The 5,558-nt window shown below is 41.4% G+C and overlaps 1 long non-coding RNA gene across 1 annotated transcript in view; it reads right to left on the minus strand.

The window, feature by feature from the left end:
• Positions 1 to 2,097: 2,097 nt before the first annotated feature.
• LOC119471260 overlaps positions 2,098 to 5,558 on the minus strand; it is a 14,925-nt gene continuing 11,464 nt past the window's right edge. The window contains exons 2-3 of the long non-coding RNA XR_005200296.1: positions 3,266 to 3,268; positions 2,098 to 2,109 (exon numbers count right to left, since the gene is read on the minus strand). This is a non-coding gene — a long non-coding RNA (uncharacterized LOC119471260). The remainder of the gene's footprint in view (positions 2,110 to 3,265; positions 3,269 to 5,558) is intronic.

Raw genomic sequence — 5,558 nt, forward strand, 5'->3', positions numbered from 1 at the left:
GCCTGTAATCCCAGCTACTCAGGAGGTTGAGGCAGGAGAATTGCCTGAACCCAGGAGGCAGAGGTTGCGGTGAGCCGAGATTGCGCCATTGCACTTGAGCCTGGGTAAAAAGAGCAAAACTCCGTCTCAAAAAAAAAAAAAAAGAATAGAAACTTGGACATGACACTGCTGCAAAAATATAATTGGTGTGGATTATCTTATAAAGCTGAAGATAAGCATGCCCTAGGACTCAGAAATTACACTTCTATGAGAATATGTGATGAGAATCTTTTCACGTACACCTTGGAAGACAACATTAGCAGTAGTAACATAGCAAAACAGAGACTTCCAGAAGCAGACAGGAGCAAACATATCTACACTCTGGCACCCTCTGACTTTCCAGAATTCTATTAGAGCAGAGTAAGTGCCAGTTCTCTGCAGACCCCGGATTAGGCCCTGTGGCTGCAGTGAAAAGAGGCCCAGGAGAAAACCCAGGAATAAAAATGGAGTCAGGCTTCAGACTGAAATCACCAAAAATGTCATGGAAGTAATAAAACTGAGAAACCCGAAACATCCTCAGGCCAGTTAATTAAAATTTAGAGTGCCCAGGAGATCCAGGTTTCTAAAAGAATAGGAAATTCTTAAATATAAGAGTTGTGGAACAAGAATCATGAATGGTGTAAAGTAATTGCCCAGCATCTCAAACAGAAGGGCATAAGGAGAGCAGGCAACAATGTGTTCAGAGGACTACAGGATTGCAGGACTTGAACTACTCATGAGGTGAACCACAGGTTGAGATAACCCTTGCCTTGTCCCTATAGAGAACCTGCACAGGATTCTGGGATACAGATGAAGAATGACATCTTTGCAGGTCCTCTCAGTGCAGAATGTAGTCATTCTTCCAACCTCTTTTTTCGTGTGTGTGATGAAGTCTAACTTTGTAGACCAGGCTGGAGTGCAGCGGCATGATCTCGGGTCACTGCAACCTCTGCCTCCCAGGTTCAAGTGACTCTACTGCCTCAGCCTCCCAAGTAGCTGGGATTACAGGTTGCCTACAACCATGCCCAGGTAATTTTTGTATTTTTAGTAGAGACGGGTTTTTTTTTTTTTTTTTTTAAGAGACAGGGTTTCACTATGTTGGCCAGGGTAGGCTCAAATTCCAGACCTCGTGATCTGCCCGCCTCGGCCTCCCAAAGTGCTGAGATTACAGGTGTAAGCCACTGCGCCCAGCCTTATTTTTAAATTACACAATCATTCAGCATTATTTCACTTAATAATGTACATGTATCACCAAGATTAAGATGTTTTTAACACCTTAAAGAAAGTGAATCAACAGGTTAAAAAAAGTGAATCAACAGCTTTTACCAAATGTAAACAACTTATTACTATTCCTGCTCAGAATAAAACTTAAAAAGGAATCAGTCAATGCCAAAATAATTGTTTAAGGTTGCTGGGGAAAAGGATTCACACAGTCTCAAAATATTAACCCAAGCCAGGTATGGTGGCCCACACTTGTAATCTCAACACTTTGGGAAGCCAAGGCATGCAGTTCACTTGAGGGCAGGAGTTCGAGACAAGTCTGGCCAACATGGAGAAACCCCGTCTCTACAAAAAATACAAAAATAAGCCAGGTGTCATGGCACATGTCTGTAATCCCAGCTACTCGGGAGGTTGAGGCATGAGAATTGCTTGAATACAGGAGGCAGAGTTTGTGGTGGGCAGAGATCACACCACTACACTTAGCCTATGTGACAGAGCAAATCTGTCTCAAAAATACATGAAATATTTCACTCGATCATGGACAAAAACTAATACTAGTAATGTTATGGTCATTATTGGGAAAATTAAATATGAACTACATGTGCATTAGTTAACAATATTATATCAATTTCATATTTTTTGTGTGTTTTAGAAATTCTCTTGCTTGAGCTGGAGTGCAATTGCAAGATCATAGCTCACTGCAGCCTTGAACTCCCAGACTCAAGCAATTCTCCTACCTCAGATTCTAGAACAACTGGGACTATAGGCAGGCACCAGCACACTCGTCTTTTATTATTATTATTTTTTAAAAGGAGTCTCACTTTGTCGCCCAGGGTGGAGTGCAGTGGCATGACCTCAGCTCACTGCAGCCTCCATCTCCCAGGTTCAAGGGATTCTCCTGCGTGAGCCTCCCCAGTAGCTGGGATTACAGGTGCACGCCACCACACCTGGCTAATTTTTGTATTTTTACTAGAGATGGAGGTCTCACCATGTTGGTCAGGCTGGTCTTGAACTCCTGACCATAAATGATCCACCCACCTCAACCTCCCAAAGTGCTGGGATTATAGGCATGAGCCACCACAACCGGCCCTATTATTTTTTAATTTTTTGTAAAGATGTGTGTCAATACATTGCCCAGGCTGGCCTCGAACTCCTAGCTTACAGAGATCCTCCTGCCTGGGCCTCGCAAAGGACTGGGATTACAACTACAGGCAAAAGCCACTACGCCCAGCCAAATTTCAAGTGACAGTGGCATTGTGATTATGTCAGAGAACGTCCTTGCTCTTAGGAAATACATGAAGGATTCACAGGTGAAATGTTATGTCAAAATTTACTCTCAAATTATCCAAGAACAAAATATGTGTGGTACACATGTGTACACAAAGTATCTAAACATGTTCACTGATAAATCTAGGAAAAGAACACAAGTGTGTTCACTGTACTACCTTCACCTTTGCTGAAGGATTAAAATTTTTTAAAATAAAAAGCAATCACTGAAAATCTTTCTGCTTAAGTTTGAAATATATAACAATAAAAGAACTTTTCATGAAAAATAAACAGTTTAACTTACAGCTAAGAGTTGTCTTATAAGCATGTCTGAGGCTTTCTCAGAAATGTTACCAACAAAAACAGTAGTAGTAGGACCACAATTTTCATCATTTTCTTTAGTCTTTAAGCCTGGATGATCCTTTCTTGCGCCCAAATGCTTTCCAACCATAGACACAGTGGGTACTAGGACCTGAAAAGGGAATAAAAATTGATCTAGCAATTAAATTTCCTACCACAGTTAACATTAGGCTAAAAACCTCAGGATTAAATAAATATATATATAGCACATTATTTAAGCTCTGCATGCTTGCATACTTAATCTAAAACACCTAAAATGCATAGTACATTTCATTAATGCAAACATATTTGTGACAAGTATACTTCTACTACATTACCTTTCTTCATACAAAAGAAACAAAAATAACCAAGAAAACTTTAAGAGGTAATTTTTATTTTCGTTTTTTATTTTTTGAAATACAGTCTTCCACCTCCCGGGTTCACTCAGCCTCCCAAGTAGCTGGGATTATAAGTGTGTGCCACCACGCCAGGCTTATTTTTTGTATTTTCAGTAGAGACCGTGCTGGGCCTATGTCTTAAACATTTAAAAATTATGCCCTAGGCCTAGCGTGGTGGCTCACGCCTGTAATCCCAACACTTTGGGAGGCCGAAGTGGGCAGATCATCTGAGGCTGGGGGTTCAAGACCAGTTTGGCCAACGTGGTGAAACCCTGTCTCTACTAAAAATACAAATTATCAGGCTGGTGTGGTGGCATGTGCCTGTAACCCCAGCTACTCAGGAGGCTGAGGCAGGGGAATCGTTTGAACCTGGGAGATGGAGGCTGCAGTGAGCCATGCTATTGTACTCTAGCCTGGGAAACGAGAGAAACTCCATGCCCCCCCACCAAAAAAAGACAAAACATTTAAAATTATCAAATATATCCAGAAGTTTTTTCACAATTGTACTCAATACCAATATAACAGCAAATTTCAATTATCCATGCTAATTCTCTGGCAAAATATTCAAATATCCCATAGCACTCTCCCCATATTTTGCCTCTTATCAGTTATTTCTGCTATCTTATTTTCCCTTTATGACTTCCAACTTTTCCAGGGAAGAAACACGTCTTTGTATGTGACACTGAACTCAGCAAAAACCCTCAGTAGGCAATGAATAAATAGCAGTAAACAAGAGAACTGCTCCACCCCTAAATTCTAGCTTTCCCGGCCGGGTGCGGTGGCTCAAGCCTGTAATCCCAGCACTTTGGGAGGCCGAGGCGGGTGGATCACAAGGTCAAGAGATCTAGACCATCCTGGTCAACATGGTGAAACCCCGTCTCTACTAAATATACAAAACATTAGCCTGGCATGGCGGCGCATGCCTGTAATCCCAACTATTGAGGAGGTTGAGGCAGGAGAATTGCCTGAACCCAGGAGGCAGAGGTTGCGGTGAGCCGAGATCACGCCATTGCACTCCAGCCTGGGTAACAAGAGTGAAACTCCGTCTCAAAAAAAAAAAGGAAAAAAAAAAAAAAATTCTAGCTTTCCCTAAGCCTGAAATACAAGGATCATTCCTATGTTCTTTAAAGAGATCAGACATGTCACATCCTTCTCCTACCTCCCAGGACCAAGGTGAGAAAGCCAAAGTCCTAAATCTGTAATAACAAGTATATGAAGAGTCTTGAGAGCAACAGGAAAATCACAGAATTATCCACCTAGGGAGCACACTGTAGGGGCAACTATATATATGCACACCTAAGTGAAAATAACACTTACTCAAATAAATGACATATGCTGTATGCTCTCATTCTGTCCTTGTTAGTCTTTTAAATACTCGTAATTTAACTAAGCACGCTGTTTAAACTTAAAAGCACTAGCACTACCATAACTCATGATTCCTCCTTTAAGTTGTACTTACAGTTGGAGCAGGAGCCATAATGCTCATTGGTACAGGAATCATTGGGGTCCCTAAGACAAGAAAAACCACACTGATTATGTATGACTACATTCTGTATCAACTACATGCCAAACAAGTATCTTTACTCATAATTAACCTAAGTAGAAATACAGGACAAATGAAAATGAAATACTGATACCGTCTTATTTTCAAAAGGAATGTGGTATCAGGTCGGTCCATATAAACTTGCAAAAAAACACTATTTGGAAAACAAAATGCTACCTCAACATGCTTTTGACTTAAGGAGCATAAAATTATGGATATTTATTCAGGTTCATATGGTTCAGTGATCCTCAAAACCAACATCTTTCACAAATACAGACTGATTTATGGGTGAACAATGGTATTAAAGATGCTTTAAAAGTAAAAACAGCCAGGCACAGTGGCTCACACCTATAATCCCAGCTTTTAGGGAGGCAGAGGTGAGAAGCTAGATTGAGCCCAGGAGATTGAGACCTGCATGGACAATAAATAGTAAGACCCCGTTCTCCAAAAAATGGGGGGAAAAAAAAAAAAAGACTACAAAAAAGTAAAAACACATTGTACAACATTGTGATACAGTCAGTGGCAATGCATATTCTTAAAAATTGCTAAGAGAAGGCCAGGCGCGGTGGCTCAAGCCTGTAATCCCAGCACTTTGGGAGGCCGAGGCGGGTGGATCACAAGGTCAAGAGATCGAGACCATCCTGGTCAATATGGTGAAACCCCGTCTCTACCAAAAATACAAAAAATTAGCTGGGCATGGTGGCGCATGCCTGTAATCCCAGCTACTCAGGAGGCTGAGGCAGGAGAATTGCCTGAACCCGGGAGGCGGAGGT

Source organism: Cebus imitator, unplaced genomic scaffold (genome assembly GCF_001604975.1).
Source record: "Cebus imitator isolate Cc_AM_T3 unplaced genomic scaffold, Cebus_imitator-1.0 Scaffold54, whole genome shotgun sequence".
In the NCBI taxonomy this organism is placed as follows: domain Eukaryota; kingdom Metazoa; phylum Chordata; class Mammalia; order Primates; family Cebidae; genus Cebus; species Cebus imitator.